The following is a 23,406-nucleotide window of genomic DNA, read 5'->3' on the forward strand; positions in this document are numbered from 1 at the left end:
ACCTTGGTAGATTTTTGTGGAATTTTGATATTTTGGCCTACCAACATGTCGCTACTTTCCTGAATAAATGATGTTGATTTATGAAATTAATATTACAAGTTCTTAAACTCAAAACAAACCTCTGATTTCAAGTTATTATTTATTGTATATTTTTCTTTTGAGTTGAATAATTTGCTTCCCCCCCAAAAAAAAAAAAAAAAAAAAGATGGTATAACTTTAAATCTGGTTACACATTTGCACGGGATAAATTATTAATAGTCATTTACAATCTATCTTCTGTTATAGTTAACGGAATGGGTTATGAGTTTTCTTGATTCTATATATTTTAACTTAAATGTTTGTTTTTATTATCTTTTAAATGTCATGAAGCTAGTCTAATAAAGTCCATTACACAACTTAAAATCCACTCACATTCTTCAGCTTCAGCATTGTGAAGAACTACATGTCCATGTAATTGGATGTCTTAAGCCTTTGACATCAGAAATGCAATGGAAGTTGTGATGTGATAGCTTCAGCTCCCAGGTAAGTTGAGTGACGGATATTGAGTGACTAAATTGTTCTTTTTGTGATTCTGTTAAAGACCGGACATTTTATAAGGCGATTTATTTAATTATGATAGTTTTTCATGCAGTTTGTTCGGATTATTACTTGGACTTTGGTGTGGTACTTTATCATGGTATCAATGGCGTTATCATCACTACAGCTCTTGCTTACCGAGAGAAGAGGAGATATAGAGCTATTTGTGCTGTGAGATGCAATTGTCCCTGTCAGGATTCTCCGATACCCTGGGAATCGGAGTTAGGCTGATAGTTACATTGTATGTTCATCTCTCTCTCTCTCTCTCTCTCTCTCTCCTCCTCTCTCTCTCTCTCTCTCTCTCTCTCTCTCTCTATCCTCACCCATGACAAAAGACAATTTCATACAGCTTATCATTCTTTACTCTTTCCCCATAACCCACTGTATCTGGTATATGTGATTCACTGATATTGCCTGTAGACTATTGTACAGCAGGAATTTTTTTATGACCTATAAGTGTTCAGTGATGCTATTAAACTCTCTCACCTTTATATTATGCTATGGTATTAATACCTTTGGGACATTTGGCTGAGAGTCCAATCCAGTGCTTCAAACGATCTGCCTGAATAAATTTTAATGATATGGCACCGCTTCCTTAAAACATGTTTGACTTTTATTGAAAAAATCTCCTCATTTTTTTTTTCTGATAAAACTTGAAAATGATATAGCCAATGATAAAGCCAATTTTATCCAATCATAGTTTTTTTTTTGTTAATGTTTTATAACTGATTAGATCAAAATATTTACAATACGTAAAGTTAATCAGGTAACTGAAATGAAATCTAGAATAATTGCTGATCTTTTTCAGTTCAAATCTACTTTGCAATTATAGTATAACAATCCAGTCGTGTTTGTTTCTTATATGAAAAATCCAGTCATATTTGTTTCTTATATGAAATCTTTTATTTATACCTATATATCTAATACAATAATGTTGCACAATTTCTAATCTAGGTTTTTTTTTTCAGTTTGTTGTGATCCTAGAGGTAACCAAACTAAAGAAAATCAAATGTCTAACAAGATCAAATAAATGAGATGTCTACTTCAATAATCAGGAATATTTAGTTTTAGCAGTAGACCTACTCTTTGGTTGTTAGCTCCAAGATTCATTCAAACAATATTTCAGGTAATGTGTAATTCTGATGACATTTCAAATTTTGATTTAATAGTCCGATTTTTGTGTACTTATTTGTTTACGATTGTATCAATAAGGGCTATTTCTTAGTTCATTCTCCCCCACTGTTATTCCTACATTAAGTGGTTGGTTGCCTGAAGCGCCCTCTTCAATGTCTATCCAAAGGCATACTCTTCCACCAATCCTCTTCTCTCCATATCATCCTTCACCTCTCGCCATCTGATTCTCTGCCTCCCTCTCTATCTTCCGCCCAAACCCTCCTCGCTACCTCCACATCATTCACCCTTAACACCTGCCCTCGGCATCTCGATCATAACACACTTATCACCTCTGTAATCTTCATTATGTCTGCCATTCTTCTTAAAGCCAGATCTCTGCTGTGGTTTTCCCGTTTCTGACGTCATCAACCTTCATTCTCACTACATACTGTGGTCTGGTATCACTGTTTGCCCGTCGGGCATGCTCGATCGTGTGGACAGGGCTTAAGGAACGATTTTCCAATCTTTCAATTAGTGATATTCCCATAATCCACCTTGACATTCTCATCTCTGTTCTCCCAAGCTTTGCTTCCCTTTTCTGATCAATACATTAACTCTGGTCCATAGATCTTGATTTTTGGGTTGATTGACTTTTTCTCATATACTACTCGAGCTACCTCCCTCCACTTCCCTTGAGCCGCTTTCATCTTATTCTCAACTTAGCCCCTCATCCCTACTGACTTATAGTAGATCCCAATTATCTGAATTATTCCACGTGTTTTTATAACAAAGCCTCTCCTTTTATGCATAGCTATCCTGCCCTTACCTTTCTTTCTGCTCACCATGGCTTCAGTTTTATCATGTACACACCCCCAAGCCACTCTTCTTCAAAGTCTTTTGCCACTGTACAACCCTTCTCTATAAGTCCTCCTCATTTTCAGCAGTAATCTCCAAATCGTCTACGTATGGCAACTCCCAACTCTTCATTTCTGATCTCTTTGCTTAACATATATAACAGACACAAATAAAAATGGGCTTAATGCTGAACTCTGGTCTAATCCAACACTAACTTCAAATATTTACCTCAACACCTTTTATTAATTAAGTCTTTTTCTTAGTGTACATCATCTCTACCAATCTACCCTTCTCTGGGACTTTCCTCTTCCTTAATCGCCAAAACATCACTTCTCTTGGTATTCTATCATAAGCCTTCTCTAGATCTACAACGGCACATACAAGCTTCTCGTTTCCCCCTAGCCTCTCTTCCTGTAGATACCTTACTATACAGTAGAGATAGCAACCACAGTCCCTCGACCCCTTATGAATCCATACTACTGTTTTCCAATCTTTACAATCTCTCATCTAGCACACGCTCAAAAAATTTTCTTTCAAACCATGCTCGGTTAGTTTAATCCCCTGTAGTTCCCACTGCCCAAGACACCACCTTTTGCTTAAATATAAATACCTGTAGACTATCCTAGTTTTTAGGCATTATTTTCTCTACTTATATAGCTTTTAATAAATCTAGCATCCATAATTCCCTCCTTTAGCTACTATATGGACCATTTGAAATTGAAACAAAGATGGACCTAGTGCTTTTCATTTTACTATATGCCCACTTTACTTTGTAATTTCTCCAGCAGTTGCCTCTCCACCCTTTGTGTTTCTCTCTCTCTCTCTCTCTCTCTCTCTCTCTCTCTCTCTCTCTCTCTCTCTCTCTCTCTCTCTCTCTCTCTCTCTCTCACGGTATCAAATACTTGTTAAAAGTATTCTCTCGATCTACTTTTAATGTCATCATCCCTATGCAATATATTTCAACCTCAATCCTTGATAACTCGCAGTTGCCCCAAATCCTGTCTTTGCATTTTCCTCAAGTTTGAAACCTTAAGATATCCTTTTTCCCTTCCCTTGTTTCTTAGCCTTTCATTTAATTGCTTTACCCTTCTCCCAATGAATTTTTATTGTTCACCATCCATAAATTTGTTTCAAAACAGTGTGTGGCAATTGGAATCAAACTGTACCATAGAAAAGATTAATCCAAGTCACTTAAGTCACAAGCATTGATTGTCACACAGTGTAACTCTTGAACCACATGTGACCAGACAGCCAGGCTGATGGTTAGGTTGTTAGTTCACACTTTCAACATTAAGGTAAACTTGGATCTAAATGTTTCCTTAATGGAAAAGGCAATCTGACTTAGAGACACGCTTATTACAAACTTTTGTTTTACCTAACGATACTCAGAAGGTGGGCCTTGATATTACCACTTTTTCACGTGGGCTGTTTGATGATTTAGGGTTTCATGAAATGGTGCTAAATAATATGCCACTATTTCATTCTTGTTTTATTAAAGAAATCTTGGGTGGCTTGCCTCAAGGCTCGACACAACCTTAAAACTCGATATATAAGCTATAAGATAGCGACACACATAGTCTACATGAACAAAATCTTTTTTCTGGGTTGACCTGTGATGCCCGGTGAAAAGGTTCTTCTTTACACTTTTCTGATATAAATCTTCCAAATATACCAGAGAAAGATAAAAGCATGGAATGCAGAGGTTACTAACCTCGCGCGAGCACTTTGTGGGTGTCGTGTATACAGTAGGGGCGTGTGAAAACCGCTATTCACAGGCTGTCTTCCATTTAGATAATTCCTTCATCAAAGGGAACGGCCGTAACAGAGGCCCTAGAAACCACACTTGGACCACGCCACCGACACCTGTTTTGGACTTGCTCGCTTAGTCGTATTTGTTTGTGCTCTTGGTGTTTTTTTCCCGTTTTTGGATTTAATTCATCATGACTGACGCTACTACTTCACCTTTACCATTGTTAAGTACCATAGTTTGTTTTGACAGCTTTTTACAGTACCGGGCATTTGTTTTCGTTCAAGTAATGTGGAGTTTAATTTTGGATCGGCTTGGCCTTCCTCGGCGTCGGCAGCCATTGTGGCTTTGTTCGCTTCGCTGGTATTTCAAGTTAATATTGCCCATCTGGTACTGTCATCTAGGTTATATCACTTACGATTTTTGAACCATTATGGTTATCATTATTTCATTATTGTTTTATGGTAATTTTTGCTAGCAAGTCCAATTTGGATGAACGAAGAATAACGTCCTTGGCTTTATTATAGTTTAAGTATCCGCCTCGGGAAGGCGGTCTTTTATAGACTACAGTATATCTTTATAATATTTGTTACGCAGTCGTTATTCTTCGTTCATGGTTATTACAATTTCATTATTATTCTTATATCATATTGTGTGCTTTTGGTTCTTTATAGTGTAACCATGAGAGCGTGAGCATGGAGTTCTTGTTTTCTGTTGCTACAGTTACGAGTTACCCTTTCTCTCGTTTTCTTTCTTAATCTCGTAATAGAGGTGGATTTCCCGTTTTCCGTTTTATACCTCACGAGTTATCCCTCCCCCCTCTCTTTCTACGGGTTTATGATATTTACGTTTTATTATGTGGTTACTGTTAATATAGCTAGTATTATTAATAGGTCCCGTTGGTGTACGAGTCATTATTTTGGGCCCGCTTTATGCCGCCACCCATAGTTCCGTCCTCTCCCGGCTCCGCATTGGGAGTAGGTTCGGAACGTTCATCCTCTCCGCCTTGAGTTCTATTCCGCTATAAGGGATACTCATTGAGTTTGGAACCTAGTCAGATATTTGGAGTGCAACGGTGAACCCCTGCACTCGGACTCCGGCTTCGGCCTTATGCGCACGAAGCTTTTTCATGATTAATCACAATTTCATTATTACGGACCTTTTTCACCGGGTCTCCGGCTTCACCGGAGATCACTCAGACGATCAGCATTGAGATTAACATTATCTTACCGCTGATGTTTATAGTTACATGTTACTTGGTTACAGACCTGTCACTGCACCCTCGGCTCGTCCGTGGATCCGCAGTGTACATTAGTTTATTCTGATTTTGTTTTAATATATTAATATGTAGCTCTAGCTATCAATTATAGAACCATGCTATGCACTCATAATTAATGTTATCTAGACTCTTTTGGTTGATCTGATCACTGACCAGTCTCTCAAGGAACATCCAGACTTATGTCTCCTGTCTTTTACAGAAGGTCCGCTGCGCTGCCAAGGGCTGCCCTGCTGCCTTTAAAGATCCCGTGGGCCATGACCTATGCCGGTCCCATACGCATTGCGCTATATCCTTCTCTCGGGAACCGGGACAAGCCTCCTATATGGTATGGTTCCCGGAGTCATGCACGCTCTGCTACGAGCTGTCCTCCCTACTCCTGAACGATGATGTAAGTTGGTTCTAGTTTGTTCCTTTTTTATCCTTTGGCGATGATTTAATTTGTCCTTTATATATGCATACTGTACATCGCTTATTGCGGAGAACGGTCTTCTCCTTCATCACTAATCCCCTCACCTCTTTCAGGCTGATGATGAATCTCTCCGGGCTGCAAGAGCTGCTCTCTGTCCTTGGGTGTCAGGGTTTGGAAGGAATGCTCAGTCTGGCGCACCCTATCTCCTCGACGGAGGCATGGCCTCTCGTCTGTTCCCGGGCTCTACCACTTCAGCAGTTCCGCCGGAGGCAGCGGCCCCGTTAATTGAGGCGGTTAGAGCAACCATCCCAACGGAAGAGGAAGCTTTATTGGCGGGGACGTGTCCTCTCTAGATTTGGATGTCGAACCCATGGACGAGCAGGTAGGTGGTGCAGAGTTGGTGGACCCCCTTTTATCTCACTCCTTCCTCTACCTCTTCCTTCCTCGGCTTTGATAAGCCTACGGCTTCTCCTCGGGATCCCTCCGTTCCTGTACGACCCAAGGTGAAGCCACTACGTACGTTTAAGCCTTCAGCTTTGCCATTATCTGCGTCACCGGTCCCCGGTCCCTCAAAGGATCCTGATGTTCATATTACTTTGTATAAAACCTTGACTGCTAAAAAGACAAAGTCCGCTAAGTCCAAGGCTTCGTCAGCGGGTAGTGCTCAGGATCCCTCCTTCCCCACCGACCTGATCAGGGATATTGTTAAAGAGCAGATACAACATTCTAGGGCAAGCCAAGGAGCTATGACGGAGCTCAAAGATATGGTGGCGAATCTGTTCCGTTCAGGAACTCTGATGCCTCCTCCTTCAGCCCCAGACGCATTGAAGTTACCCCCCTTCGATATAAACAACCCATGGAGGGTTGCCTTACAAGCTCCATATATAGATGGTACCATAACTCTGGATGGCATAGGCACCCGCCCTCTAGAGGACCTAGAATTTTACCCTCCGGGACTAGAATTCCCATTCAACGGCTTCGTCCGTTTGAAAGAGCATGCCTTGGTTAGGTTAGACAAGGTACCGAAGGAAACAGTAATATTTCCTAAAGAGCAGGCCCAAGCTGTCTGGGCCAGGACGTTGTCTGACTGGGGGTGTGCTAACTCCAAGCTCACCCCACACAAAGGGGCCTACATCATATTTACAACTGCTCCCGTTATTACCTTACCTATTACGGATAAATTGACAGTTCTTACTATTCAAGCTGTCAAAGAAGGTTCTGCCATGCCGGCTCTTAAAGAGACGGACCCCACCTCCATGCTCATCCTGAGTACCTCTACTACCTGGGATGATACTTCCTTTACTTTCACAGTAGGGAAGTTAGACCCAGACTGTGCCTCTACTCTGTTTTCCGAGAAGCTTCCCAAATTACCAGAGAATTTTTTCAGGACTTGAGTTTGAGGCACGGAATAGGTTGGCTAGGTCTCTCCACTCCATTACCTCCGCGGAGTCCCTAGCCTCGCTTTATCCGACTGAGACCTTGTTTCAGATACTCACGAAGAACCTGTCTCTGTCCTACCAAATCGACCTACATGATTTCTGGTCTGCTCGGGTTGGTTGCAGGAAATACGTTCTGTCTGAGGCCTCTATCAGATATGAACCGAAATGGCTGATAACTTCGTCCTGCTGGGGTAAAACCCTCTTTAATCAGGAGGTGGTGAACAAGGTTCTGCAAGATGCTGCGAGAGCAAACCAAAATTTGCAAGTGAGGTGGGGCCTCACTGCCAAAAGGAGGGTCGAAGCCCAAAAGCAAGCTTTCTTCAAGGAGAAGCAGAGATTTACCCCTTACAAGACGAACCGGGGTCACTACCATCAATCGTCAGTTGCCCACTCGTCTTCACAGTCTCCCTCTGCTTCGACGTCTCTGAAACCGAATCCCCCTCAACAGGTGGTCTACCTCGCTGCTCCCCCAGGTACAGACCCCAACCCTGTTTGGATGCCCTCCCCTGCATACAACCCTAGCTACGAACCCTCGGGTTCCTTTCGTGGACACCAGAGAGGAAGCTACACGGGTAGAGGACAGTTCTGCCAACGAGGCGGACCTAGGACAAGGGGTGCTCGGGAAGGGAAAGAACCTAGATTCACTCCCTTGCAATGATATGATCCCGGTAGGGGGGAGACTTTACCACTTTAGAGACCATTGGACCTTCAGTCCGTGGGCTCACAGCATAATCTCCAAAGGTTTGGGGTGGAAATGGTCACAGGGTTCTCCTCCTCCACCAGTGACCTTCTTCCAGAAACCCACTCCCATCCTGAAAGAGTACACCACAGAGAAGTAATCAAACGGGTTCGATCGCTGAAGTTACAAGGCCGCCTGTTCACGGTTCCGAAGAAAGGCTCGTCGGCATTGAGAGTGGTCCTGGACTTGTCAAAACTAAACTCTTACATTCTCTGCGACAAGTTCCGGATGTTGACTACCTCTCGGGTATGGACCTTACTTCCCCATGGGGCCGTCACCACCTCTATCGATCTTACCGACGCCTATTATCATGTACCAATAGCTCGAAACTTCTCTCCTTACCTAGGCTTCCGCCTAGGCAGGAAAGCCTTTGCGTTCAAAGTCATGCCCTTCGGCCTCAACATTGCTCCCAGGATATTCACGAAACTGGGAGAGACAGTGTTAGAACAACTCAGGAACCAAAGGGTACAGATAATTGCTTATCTGGACGATTGGCTCATTTGGGCTCTGTCGACCCTGGAATGCAACAGAGCTACGAAGAAAGTACTTCGATTTCTCGCCAACCTGGGATTTCGGGTCAATCTCCAAAAGTCCCGCCTGCAACCATCAGGCCACTTCGAATGGTTAGGCATTCAGTGGGACCTTTCAAAGCACAAGCTGTCCCTTCCATTCAAAAAGGTAAGAGAAAAGCTTCCAAGATCAGGAATTTTCTCAAGCACAAACAGGTGTCCAGAAGAGCCTTAAAAAGAATCCTCGGCCTTCTCCAATTCGCTTCAGTAACAGATCTCCTATTAAAAGCCAAACTCAAAGACATCAATCGAGTTTGGAGAAAGAGAGCTACAGTACCTTTAAGAGACAAGGTCTTGAAGATCCCCTCTTGTCTTGAAAATGAGACTACACCCATGGTCCGAACCGAAGAACCTCTCCAAATCGGTTCCTCTGCAATTCCCACCTCCACAAGTGACAATTCATACAGACGCGTCTGAGTGGATGGGGGGGTTACTCCGAACATCAGATGTTTCAGGGCTCTTGGTCACCCGCCATGAAACGGTTCCATATCAATGTTCTCAAAGCCATGGCAGTGTTCTTGACCCTGAAGAGAGAGACTCCTCCGAGGTCGACCCACATAAGAGTAGTGTCAGACAGCACAGCCGTAGTACACTGCGTCAACAGAGGAGGATCCAAGTCACCCAACCTGAATCAGATCCTGGTCACTATCTTCGCCTTGGCAACAGAAAAGAACTGGTTCCTGTCAGCAACTCGCCTAACGGGAGTCCAGAATGTGATAGCGGACTCACTATCCAGGACGAAACCACTGGAATCAGAATGGTCTCTAGACATAATTTTATTCCGGTGGATACTCAGGCTGGTTCCGGGCCTCCAGGTAGATCTATTCGCAACTCGGATGAATCACAAACTTCCTTGTTATGTGACCCCAAACCTGGACCCTCAGGCTTATGCCATGAATGCATTAACCCTAGATTGGAACCATTGGAAGAAGATTTACCTATTCCCCCCCCCCCCCCAGTGAATCTTCTAATGAAAGTTTTACACAAACTGCGCTCCTTCCGGGGGGGCAGTGGCTTTAGTAGCACCTCACTGGCCAAAGAGCAGTTGGTTTCCTCTCCTCCTCGAGTTGAAACTCCGTCCCTTCCGGATCCCATTCCCCAAACTGACCCAAGTAGTTCAAACTCTGACTGTGTCAGATTCCTCAAGGATAGCCAAAACCCTAACTTTGTGGACTTCATGAAGTTTGCAGCTCGTAGAGACGCAAACATTGACCAGGAAAACTTTCTCTTCATCGAATCAGACAAAAGGGACTCGACAATTCGTCAATATGATTCGGCCGTTAAGAAACTAGCAGATTTCCTAAGAATTCAGACCATACTCGTATGTCTCCGAATTTAGCCATCTCTTTCTTTAGGTTCCTATTTGACAAAGGCCTAGCAGCTAGCACTATAACCACCATCAAGTCAGCTTTGAAGATGATCTTCCTTGTTGGGTTTAACTTTAACCTAACTGATTCCTATTTCTCATCTATTCCAAAAGAGTGTGCTAGGCTTCGACCTTCGGTTCGTCCACAAAAGGTCTCTTGGTCTCTGAACGATGTCCTCAAACTTGCGTCGGACACGGACAATGAATCCTGCTCTTATATCACTCTTCTTAGGAAGATTTTATTTCTAACGGATTTGGCCTCAGGTGCTAGAATCTCTGAACTAGCAGCTCTCTCACGTAACCCGGAAAACATAGATTTCCTCCCTTTTCAGGCGAAGTACTCCTTTCCCTGGACAGAGCTTTCCTAGCTAAAAATGAGGATCTGCAAAATAGGTGGTCCCCTTGGAAGATTATTCCTCTTCCCCAGGATCCTTCTGTGTCCAGTCACTACTCTCAGGGCCTTTTTAGCTAGAACTGCCACCCGCTCGTCTGGCCCCTTGTTTATCAGGGAACAAGGAGGTTCTATTTCCATTTAAGGTATAAGACGACAAATCCTCTACTTCATTAAACATGCTAATCTGGAATCATTTCCCTATGCTCATGATATACGGTCAGTAGCTACCTCCATCAATTACTTCCAGAACATGGACTTTGATGACCTTAAAAAATATACGGGTTGGAAATCTCCTAATGGTTTTCAAACGCCACTATCTAAAGAACTTGCAGGCCCTTAAATACCCAACGGTTTCAGCGGGGAGTCCTATCTCTCCCCATTAATCTCTTCTTCCTTTCTTCCATCTCTTCTCTTCTCCCTCCTACCCGCCACTCACACCACGTCGCCACTCTCCTGGGTTGTTCGTTAGCCCTAAGATATTTACCATGTTTACTTCATATGGTTTAACTGTTATTGTATTTACTGTTACTTTAATGTTTAGATATGCTTAGACATGTAAGATTTGATGCCTTTTGCGTTTGGACACTCGGATGTTTCCTTGTCTTCATATTTATTTAGCCTTAAGTTCACAATGTCCTTTGGCTAGTTTGTAATTTTATGTTTACTTACATTATTATATTATATTATTGTCTTACATGGTGTTTTGTATTCTCCTCATTATGTTATTACTTTATTGGGCTTGGAAGGCATTCTCTGGTACTTTTTCACCAGGCGTCACAGGTCGACCCAGAAAAGGGATTTTGACGAAGGAAAAATCTATTTCTGGGGAGAGACCTGTGACGCCCGGTGAAACCCTTCCCGGTTATTTTGTACGGACCCACCCTTTCCTTGCCAAGCCATATGTTCTTGCAGAAGGATGTCCTAGAGGGCGCTCATGTTAGGTGTCGATGGCGTGGTCCAAGTGTGGTTTCTAGGGCCTCTGTTACGGCCCTTCCCTTTGATGAAGGAATTATCTAAATGGAAGACAGCCTGTGAATAGTGGTTTTCACACGCCCCTGCTGTATACACGACACCCCAAGGTGCTCGTGCGAGGGTAGTAACCTCTGCATTCCATGCTTTTATCTTTCTCTAGTATATTTGGAAGATTTATATCAGAAAAGTGTAAAGAAGGACCCTTTACACCGGCTGTCACAGGTCTCTCCCCAGAAATAGATTTTTCCTTCGTCAAAATCCCATTACTTATAAAATCTCAATAGTAATAAAATTTTATTTTGGAATTGTCTATTACATAGGTTTTTATTTTAAAAATACCTGTAGTAAAAATTTATTTGCTAAATCATTACAGATTATCATAACTTTTCAATCTAAAGTTTAAGATGTGCCTTGAATCTTTTTCTTTTTGTAATTTACCTAGTTTATTTTGTACCTCCATTTCTTAGATGAAATTACTTGAATATGAATTTGGACTAAAGTCTAACCAATGAATTGTTTTAAGATAAAATCTACAGAGGTAATTCAGTTAATATTGAGAGACCTTGAGGCAAACAAAACAGAGTTGCTCACCAATGGGACCAATAAAAAAATTTAGTAGTGTGAGAATTTCAAACATTGGGCAAGTTTAATACTATTTCATTCACTAGGACATTAATTTTATTAAGTGACCGGTGTACCTGGCTCATCAAAAATATTTTAAGTATTTACAGTAGATAGATATGCACACGCACACCGATTCTACCCCTCTCTCTTTCCTAATTACAACCCGCTAGTTCAGCTCCTTTGTGGTAGAGTGGGGTTCCAGACAGTTCCCGTGTCTTGGAGTCCTCCTGTTACCAGGGTAATGGCTACTTCCTCTCCTCCTTGGGCATGATAAGGAAAAACTATGTAAATATTTTATATATATAACCTGACACTTTTTATTTATTATATAGGGGGAAATTTTCTCTAACGTAACTGGGTTTTTTCCGAATTAGGATACATAATTCGGTTTTTAGTGTACGGTCTTGCTGTACTTGATATTATGATTGATTAATTGCTCATTTACTATCGCAGATTATCGTGGCACCAATCTAAGAACCATGGAACCATTTAAGGCTCATAAGAGGAAAAATATTCATTCTCTAGCTGCCCTGATACCTGGTAAGATTATGTCTATGGTTAATTTTCAAAACCATTGATTACAAACTCATGATTTTCTTCCTAGGAAGATAACCCTGCATGTGTTAAAAAAATTAATAAAACGCCTGTTATTTGGCTTTTACATTTCATTTAGATCTTTGAATAGTTTTCTAACAATGATATTCTGAAACTTATTAGGTGTCGAATGCCTGTGTACAGTTTCATGATATGATACTAGACTTACCTTTTTATTCCTACTTTTTAGTCTTTTAAGCCTTTTTAGCTCTAGATTCAATTCAGTCCTTTAAATTGGCTGTCATCATGACTTAACTTTTATAGGTCATTATGAATTTACTTTTTAAATGTTCCATATCAGGTTTCAAATATTGCTGAATTGCATGTGTATACAGTACACTTGATGGCGATTTTACTTTATCATTATTAGTTATTTTTTATTCGTATTGACTGGGAAAACTTCAACATATTATATGTACAATTAATAACTAATATTTATTAGCCATTCTCTTTACTTTTACCCCAAAGGTATGTTTAACTTTCAAGCACATTTTGCTATCTTTTTTTTTTTTTTTTTTTTTTTTTTTTTAAATTGCTCTAACAGCCTTAATTTTTGTCATAGAGAGGTCAGGCGGGTCCAATTCTTTTGGAAAATGCCTGAGGTTTCTCAAAGTTATGAAAAATATGCAAAAACATGTAAGTATTTTGCAAGAACGTACCAGTACGTCCATTGGGGGTGAAAGGATTAAATTCTCTTTTAAAATTTACCTGTTTTTTTTTTTTTTAAAGTAAATAAATAGCACTTGACTAGATACTAATTTTTATATTGAAAATCCTTGCCTTTATTTGTTAATAAGTTAAACTAAATCTGTTTGACAAAGTTATGATATTTCAGTTTCTGTTGTATGCCTAGATAGTAACCAAAGGGTTAAAAACAAAAGCAAGCTACGAGAAACAAAAACACCAGAGAAGTTAATTGGATAAATATGAATAACCTAAGGATTATTAATTCGAGCAGTTTCTTAGGTATGTAAAATATGGTTGTTTTTAAGCTATCTTATCCATTAACAGATTATGAAAAATCAATTTCTGGGCTCTGACCCGTGCCGCCCAGTGAAATGCTCCTTTAGCACCATTTCTAAGGTATATAACTGCTATATATTACCAGAGAAAAAATTGCATGGGAATGCCAGGTTGAACCTAGCTCGCTCACCTGTATAAGGTGTCTATATAATATTGGGGCGTGAAAATTCACAACCAGAGGCCTCGCACCATTTAGATATCTCCTGTCAAAATTCCCGAACAGCGAGGTGCCGTTCAACATCGTACTACTACTAGCAATCCCACGCCAGTGATGTCACTCCTTTATTAGCACGCAGTTTGATAACCGTTTTTTGTCTGGTGTGTGTATTTAATGGTTTTTCTCTGGATTTACCTCAAGATGTCCGACTCCATTATTCACAACCTTGTTGGGTCTCTCTCGGGCGGCTCCTTCCTCTCTCTCTCTCTCGTTCGTTCTTAACGATTTTCAAGTCCTCCATACTGATTTTTTTCGTTATGAACTTTATGAATTGCCACGGTTCACACACCGCATCATTTATTTTGTCCTGTTTTATGAGAAGTTATTTCATATTCAGGTGCGTATTTTTGGAGGTTGGCATGCCTGATCGCCACCGGCGTTCTTTTCCACATATCATATCTTGGCTTATTTACGTTCGCACGCCACGGACTCTCTTACCATTTTAACGTCATTCGTATGCTTGCATTAGTTCGAGGGGCTTTCATGAGTCGGTTATTACAATTTAGTTTTCATTTTGTTAGCACTTCACTGACCCTGTGTTCTGTTGGTAGCCCTGCCAATCCTAGCGCCGTCAGGCTTGTTCTTTCCTGTCTCTTGTTCGCACCCTCGTTTGTTTTAAGATTGATTTATAGCTAATTTTATTATGATTATCATCCAGCATGCCTTCCTCTCTTATTTACCATGTGTTATGTTTTTTATAGTGTTTTAATCTTTCCACGTGATATCACTCGTGGGTCTGGCAGGTTGGTATACCTGATATTGTCTCGGAGCCAACCTACTCCTAGCCTCCTCCCGCCGATATCTTATAGCGCTATGTACTCCTCCCGGGGGCATCTGCTTTGCACGTGCGGTTCCCGTTGTTCTGTGAGGCATTCTATTATTATGCATTAACGTACATTACTTTTCCCCACTACTCTACCCGGTCGTAGTCTTTTTCTTTCAGTCACTCGTTTGGCCGATGATCGGTGGGGAGTTTTCGGCTCGTTCCGTGGTACCTTGTTATGTTATTTATTTATTTATTAAGTTGTGTACGGGCTTCTCCCTCTTGGTCCCGCACGTCACGGACCCTTATAAGATCCCTTTCCCCCCTGTCACGCACCTCACGGACCTCATATAGATATATATATATATATATGTTTAAAGACTTTCATTACGGGATCCCCGGGAGTAGCTTTTATTCATTACCATTAGGTAGAGTTTTTTAGTTGAGGCCCGGAGCCAACGTTATTCATTATTACTTGGATTCTCTTTATATTTTAGTCACTTTTATCTATTATATACGATCCTAGTTGTCGACCTTGCCTTCCATGATATGATCACGACTACGGTCTGACTTAATTTAATTTATTAATTCAATTTAATTTAATAATTTTACAATAAAGTAAAGCTGTTACTTGATTTTTTAAACACCGGGGTCCCCTGAGGGGTCCCCTAATTTGCCTTCATTCAATTATTAAGGTATTTATATATGAATAATTTTTTTATCATTTATTTGATATATGACTTATAAACACCCCCCCCCCCCCCCCCCCCCGGAGCCCCCAGGGTCCCCTATTTGCCTTCATTCATATATTTAAGGCATTTATCTGAATAGTTTTATCATGGGTTGGATATATATATATATAGAGTGTTACAGCATTCGGGCCCCGTGCCCTTCATTTGCTTTCATTCAGGATAATTATAGCTATATATATTCAACTTTATTACCATGATATTAACTTTTATAATATTTAAGCACAGGGACCTCCGGCCCCTAATTTCTTTCCTTTAAGATACTCTTGTATCTTTTATCTTACAGACTGTCCGCTGTGCGATGACGGCATGTGCCGCTGTTCTCCACCAACCCTGCGGCCATAATGTGTGTCGTTCGCACGCTCACTGCTCTCTTCAAGTGGATGACCTAGCTGTTTGGCATCTGGACAACTGTCCTGTCTGCTACAAATTGGCTTCCACTCTAACATCTGAATTGGTGAGTACATTTACTTTATTACAGAATTGTGGGGAGTTACATTTTAAAGTCCTCTTTTATTAATTTTATTACTTTAAGGCCACAGTCCTCTGGACTTCCTGCATGCCTTATATGTGCCTACGAAGTCCTAGGGCTTTTTAGTTTTTTCTTGGGCACTTATATCCCTCACTAATAGTCTGTTCTCTTTCAGAGCACCCAGCTTGAAATGGACACAGCCCGAGCTACCCTCAAGATCTGGATTGGAGGGTTCGCCCGCAACGTGAAGGCCAGACAGCCGTATATCCTTTCTGAGGAATGGTGTTCCCTCCTCTACCCCAATGCTAAAACATCGGCTGCGGTACCCAAAGCGCTGGCGGACCCGATCATAGAGAGAATTGCATCTCTTCTTCTGGCCCCGGACCAAGGGGAGACGGGCGCCACCCTAACTGAGGACGTCGCTACCCTCAACCTTTATGTGGAACCCATGGCTCTGGATGATCCTGACGCAGGTAGGGACGTAGGCGAGTCAGGTGGTTCCCGGGCTGGGATTCCTCTCCCTAGCCCGGCTTTCTCTTCTACTTCCGACCAATCTTCTTTTCGAGGTTTTCTGGAGGCAACCGGGACTGATCTCAGCTCACGATCTGTTCCCCCAAAGTGAAGGCTCCTCACAAGCCTTTATGTAAAACAAACAAATCTTCCCAAGACCACAACCCTTCGAGATAGTCACCCTCGGAGGCTAAATCCTCCTCCACCAGAGTCTCTCAAGACCCAATTGCTGTACCCTCAACCTCTCGAGTAGTCTCTGTTCCGGCACCTGTTCTCCCCCAGGCGGGATCATTTAACATGGAGGAATTTTCTGACAAACTGTTTGCTCGTTTTGAGTCTATCCTATCGTCTCTTACGAAGCAATCACATGAGAGGATAGCTTCTGTGGAGAGCCTAGTCCAAGGCCTCATGAGTTCGGGGCTACCACTACCACAACAGCAGTACCCCATTCCCGACGCCTCCAATCTTCCTCCTTTCAATAAGAATAACCCTTGGAGGTTAGCATTGCATGCCCCCTTTTCGGAGGGTATGCTGTCAATCGAGGGTTTCGGTACACAGCCTCTTACGGACTACGAATTCTACCCGCCGGGTCTTCAATTCCCCTTCCCCGGCTACGCTCGCCTCACAGAAGAAGCTCTGATCCGTTTAGACAAGGTTCTAAAGGAAACTGTCATTTTTCCTAAGGAACAGGCACAGTCTGTCTTGATTCGCCTATTCCAAGAGTGGGACTGTTTGAACACAATGCTTACGGCCCACATAAGTTCGTACACTATGTTTGTGGCCGATGACCAAACCACTACACCATGTGCGACCAAGATCCTGGAGTCTGTCTTCCAGGCTATCAAAGATGAGAAGCCTTTACCACAACTAAGGGAGACAGACTTAACCTCCCTCCTCTTTCCGGGGGACAGTGAATGTTGGCGGAATGCCCCAGCTACCTTTTCAGTAAGTAAGTTGAGCCCGGACTGTGCCTCGACGCAGTTCAGCGAACGGCTTCCCAAACTCCCAGAGTCTCTTCTTAAATTAGAATTTGATTCTAGGTGCAGATGACTGTCTCTGCTAGTTTGGTGAAGATTCTGGGTGCCACGTTGACAGACATCATCCTACGGTCCAAACTCAAGGACATAAACAGTGTGTGGAGATCCAGAGCAACCGCAAAACGCCGCGACAGACATGCCCGCCTTCCCCCACTCCTGAAGAAAAGTCTACAGCCTTGGACGAAGGTCAAGAATCTCTCCAAGTCGGTTCCCTTACAACATCCGGTCCCGGGACTCGTCGTCCACACAGAAACCTCCTTAACAGGGTGGGGAGGTTACTCCGAACACAAGAAAGTCCAAAGGTTATGGTCATCAGTCTTCCGACACATGCACATAAACGTCCTCGAGGCCATGGCAGTCTTCCTCACTTTAAAACGTCTCGATCCAGCCAGGAATCTCCATATCAGACTGGTTCTCGACAGTGCAGTCATAGTACACTGCCTCAACAGAGGAGGCTCTAGATCAGCCCAAATAAACCACGTCATATTGCAGATTTTCTCCATGGTGGCAATGCACAAGTGGCACCTGTCAGCAGTCCATCTAGAAGGAGTCCGGAATGTGGTAGCGGACTCCCTTTCCCGGACGACTCCGCTAGAGTCTGAATGGTCACTGGACAATCGATCTTTCCAGTGGATACTATCTCAAGTCCCGGGTCTCCAGGTGGATCTGTTTGCGACGGAATCCAATCGCAAACTGGATTGTTACGTAGCCCCCAACCTGCACCCTCAGGCTTATGCCACGGACTCTCTGATCCTAGATTGGAATACCTGGAAGACTATTTATCTGTTTCCTCCGGTGAATCTCCTGCTGAAAGTTCTGCACAAACTCAGATCCTGCAAAGGTCGAGTGGCTCTCGTAGCCCCCAACTGGCCCAAGAGCAATTGGTTCCCCTTGTTGCTAGGTCTCAGCCCCCGGCTGATTCCCAATCCGGTGCTCACACAGACAGTACAAACTTGCAATGTGTTCGCTTCCTCAAGGATTCTGAATGCCCTAACTTTATGGACTTCATGAAGTTCGCAGCCCAACGAGGTGCGAGCATCGATCCTTCGAATACTATTTTCCTGGAATCTGACAAAAGGGAATCTACTCTCCAACAATATGACTCGGCTGTCAAGAAATTAGCTAAGTTCTTGAGATTCCCAAGTTGAGAAAATGACAATGAACCTAACTGTGACATTCTTCCGGACTCTCTTCGAATCTGGCCTGGCAGCCTGTACCATTACTACAATTAAGTCAGCCTTGAAAAAGATCTTCCATATTGGTTTTGGTGTTGATTTAACGGATTCATGTTTCTCATCCATTCCGAAAGCTTGTGCCAGGCTAAAACCTTCAACTCGCCCTAGCGCAGTTTCCTGGTTTTTAAACTATGTTATTAAGCTGGCCTCTGACACTCCAAATGAATCCTGTAACTATATGGCATTATTAAGAAAGTCGCTTTTCCTTTTGAGCCTCGCCTCTGGCTCCAGAATCTCTATATGACCTGGGTCTCTAGATAAAGCTGACAATTCAGAGTTTCTCTCTTCAGGTGAGGTCCTTCTCTCCCCTAACAAAGTGTTCCTGGCTAAAAATGAGAATCCCCAGAACAGGTGGTCCCCCTGGAAGATTGTTCCACTTCCTAGGGATCCATCCCTGTGTCCAGTTACCACCCTGAAATCCAACTTGAGTAGAACTTCCACTACAAGCACAGGGCCCTTATTTATTAGAGAGCACGGAGGAACTATTACCCTTAAGGGAATCAGGCAACAAATTCTTTATTTTATTAAACAAGCTAATCCTGATTCATTCCCACATGTCCATGATATTCGAGCTGTGGCTACCTCAATTAATTTTTTCCACCATATGAAATTTGATGAGCTCTCAAAATATACGGGTTGGAAGTCCCCTAAAGTTTTCAAACGCCACTACCTAAAACCTTTAGAAGCTCTTAGATTTGCCACAGTAGCTGCGGGGAATGTAGTTCCTCCCGAGGGTACCGAGTCCTAATCACAACGTCTTGCTCTGTCTTCTTTCCCTCCTGCCTGGCGTATCTGTTGTTCCTACCTGTTTTATTTACCATGATGTATTATTTGTTATTCAATTGATCGACTTCACGAATTATTTTTATTTCACTTGTTTTTAGAATCCCCGAGCTGATGTTCCTTTGTTATGTTAATTATTTATGTCTATGCTTATTTATGTCTATGCTTATGCTTTACTGCATTTTGCTTACCAAGCTGTATTAACATTATTCATACCTGTTGACTTTCCCTTCGGGTTTTATTTTTATTGTGTATCATGTCTAATTGTCTCTGTTATTTAAGTGTTGATCTATTTTACGGGTTTCCATATCCCTCTTTTTTTATATTAAAATTAATCAGCTATATTAATTTTGTGTTATTCCCTTCAGATAGTTAGCCATTTTGGGTCCCCATTCTCTGGTACGATTTCACTGGGCGGCATGGGTCGGAGCCTTTGATGTAGGAAAATTTATTTCTGGGGGGGAGACCCGTGCCGCCCAGTGAACCCACCCGTCCCTCCCTAATTGGGCCCCAATCTGGGGTGCTATAAGGAGTGACGTCACTGGCATGGGATTGCTAGTAGTAGTACGATGTTGAACGGCACCTCGCTGTTCGGGGATTTTGACAGGAGATATCTAAATGGTGCGAGGCCTCTGGTTGTGAATTTTCACGCCCCAGTATTATATCGACACCTTATACAGGTGGCGAGCTGGGTTCAACCTGGCATTCCCATGCAATTTTTTCTCTGGTAATATATAAATTATATACCTTAGAAATGGTGCTAAAGGACCATTTCACTGGGCGGCTCGGGTCTCCCGCCCAGAAATAGATTTTTCCTACGTAAAAATCCCCTTTTTACAGATATAGAAATTACTATTAGCAACTAAGTTAAGATTTTTAGCCATAATTTGCTTTAAGAAAATAGTTTAGTTTCCTTTACTTCTAAGTTTTGTACAATAACTTGAAACTGAGGAGTTGGGGGACTTTCTTACTTTCTTGTTTGTTTGATAGACTTGCTTTATTTGAAGTTCAGTTTTGTAACAGTTTAATTGTTTATAAAGTTTGCAGAATTAAAATACCCTTGTAACTCTAAACTGCAACCCCAGCCTTTTCTTTCTTTATTCTGCTATACTGTACTTTAAATATTTAGGTAAATTTTACTCTTAAATAAAAGGGGTTAGATTTTATAATTTAAAATTTTATTATATAAAGTATCACAATTTTAAGTAATTTCCACTTCCCTAACATAATTCCAGCTATGCTGTATGTAAATCATACTTTAAAAATATGGTTTGTAAAAATGTAGGAAGAGATTATGCAGAAACAAATTATTACAAACAAGAGACAATAAAGATCAATAAATTTTTCAAAGATTGCTTTGGTGATAATTTTCATATTTCATATCAACCATGGTATAAAAATCCTAGTGTTAAGTTTCTCCATATGAATTAATTGCAACCTTATAATATTTCCTTACTATGTACTAATTCTTGATATTTCCTATCTCATTCTAGAGACCAGCAATGATGAAAATTATGTGATGGAGTTGGAACTATGAAAGTCCCATCGCCAAACTTAATTCAATTACCAGCTATATTCTTATCAACAAATATTTCTTCCCTGAATATCTTCTAGAGGACCTTATCCTTCACAAACAAACATCAAGTTCCCTCATGTACTTGATACGCTGGTAGACGCTAACCATCCTCTTCGGGCTTGGCTGTTATTTCTCTCGCAGCTTGAAGATTCAGTCTTTAAACTGTAAGTTCTAGCTCTTTATTTCCCTTCTTGTTCATAGGCTGGAACTATGATAAAAGTGTTTTGTTAGCTGATATTTATGGATAGAATGGTCAGGCCATTGGGCCATATTTTCATTGGTTGAGAATCCCAGGCTTTCTAAAGTTTATTTGCTTAAATAACCTGAAAGTTTTGGAATGATTAATTTTGACTGCACTTCTTGGGTTGAGAAATAAAGTTATCTATTATCTACAACACATCGCTAATCACCACTTCTTCTTTATAGGTGGACTTGCTGCTGCGGGTACTTCATCAATGTATTTGCTGATCTGCTTTTGCTGCTCATCCTGATCCTTCAATAGCTGCTGGACTCTGCAGCTCATCCTTTTTTTCGTTGACTTCGTTCAGTTACTAGGCTCCAGCTTTACCTCCTGCTGCAGCTCCTCCCCCTCCAGTCGCTGCTGCTCTTTCCAGTAGCTTGAGGGTTCGTGCTGTGATGATATTCTTTCATTAGCAGCGGAACGCTTTCGCCGTTGATCCTCCTACTTCAACTTCTATTTGATGCTCCCCTAGTAGATGATGATACAGAACTCTTGCTGCTACTTTAAGATATCCATGAAACTGACACCCACTACTGAAACTCGCTACTGTCAAACTCTAGCTGTCACTACACCACCATATCTGTTAACTGCTGAACTCCCGATGCTACTGAACAGTTGACTATGGGAGCTGCTGAACCCTTGCTGCTAGTAGATGCTACTGAACTAATGCCTCAAGTAGCTATTAGTTCTGCCGCTACTGAATTTGCAGTCAAGTATTTTTTTTTTGCTGCTACTTTTTATTTGCCTTGAAGCTACTACATTGCTGCTGCTACTGAACTGTCCTCAAAAGCAGCTACTATATTGCTGCTGCTCCTTATAGGAATGTGATATCCGGTGTTCCACAGGGTAGTGTTCTTGGCCCATTACTTTTCATACTATATACACATGACATGTGGTTTGGCCTTGAAAACAAGCTTGTTGCATATGCAGATGATGCTACTCTCTTTGCATCAATTCCATCCCCTGAATGTAGATCTAGGGTTGGTGAATCCCTTAATAGAGATTTAGCTAGAATTAGTGCATGGTGCAAATTATGGGGTATGAAGTTGAATCCTAACAAAACTCAAAATATGATTGTAAGTAGGTCAAGGACGGTGGCTCCTCAACATCCGGATCTCAGTATTGATAATGTTTCTTTAAATATGTATGACTCTTTCAAAATTTTAGGTGTGATTCTCGACAGTAAATTTACTTTTGAGAAACATATAAGGTCTGTGTCTTCTTCAATTGCACAAAAAATAGGCTTATTGAGAAAGTCTTTCAAGATTTTCGGTGATCAATCTATTCTGAAGAAGTGTTTTAATGCTTTCATTCTACCTTGTTTTGAGTATTGTTCTCCTGTCTGGTCTTCAGCTGCTGATTCTCATCTTAATTTGTTGGACAGAAACTTACGGTCGATTAAATTTCTTATTCCTGATCTAGATATTAATCTCTGGCACAGTCGTTCAATTAGTTCATTATGCATGTTGCATAAGATTTTGCATAACTCTGACCATCATTTACATTCAGATCTCCCTGGACAATTCTATCCTGTTCGTAATACTAGGCAGGCAGTTAATTCTAATAGCCAGGCCTTCTCCATCATGAGGCTCAATACTACGCAGTACTCTAAAAGTTTTATTCCAGCTGTTACCAAGTTGTGGAATGATCTTCCTAATCGGGTGGTTGAATCAGTAGAACTTCAAAAGTTCAAAGTTGGAGCAAATGCTTTTTTGTTGACCAGGCGGACATGAGTCTTTTTATAGTTTATTTATGACATATTTGTTTTTGATGTTGTCAATAGTTTATATGTGACATGTCTGTTTTAACATTGTTACTTGTTTTAGAATGATTTATTGTTAATTTGTTCTCTTCATTTATTTATTTCCTTGTTTCCTTTCCTCACTGGGCTATTTTTCCCTGTTGGAGCCCCTGGGCTTGTAGCATCTTGCTTTTCCAACTAGGGTTGTGGCTTGGATAGTAATAATAATAATAATAATCCTGAATTACCATCTCAAGGAGCTAGTAGATTGGTGCTGCTACTGAATTGCAATCTCAAGAACTACTAGATTGCTGCTGCAACTGAATTGTCATTGCGAGTAGTTATGAGATTTTTGCTGCTACTGAACTCATCTCGAGTAGCTA

At 41.6% G+C, this 23,406-nt stretch overlaps 1 long non-coding RNA gene across 1 annotated transcript; it reads left to right on the forward strand.

The window, feature by feature from the left end:
- The first annotated feature begins 384 nt into the window (after positions 1 to 384).
- Positions 385 to 22,624, forward strand: LOC137657103 (uncharacterized). Its single transcript, XR_011047110.1, has 6 exons — positions 385 to 522; positions 1,545 to 1,702; positions 12,536 to 12,622; positions 13,512 to 13,642; positions 20,959 to 21,205; positions 21,468 to 22,624. It is a non-coding gene; the product is annotated as an uncharacterized lncRNA (long non-coding RNA).
- Positions 22,625 to 23,406: the final 782 nt, after the last annotated feature.

Source organism: Palaemon carinicauda, chromosome 18 (genome assembly GCF_036898095.1).
Source record: "Palaemon carinicauda isolate YSFRI2023 chromosome 18, ASM3689809v2, whole genome shotgun sequence".
NCBI lineage: Eukaryota > Metazoa > Arthropoda > Malacostraca > Decapoda > Palaemonidae > Palaemon > Palaemon carinicauda.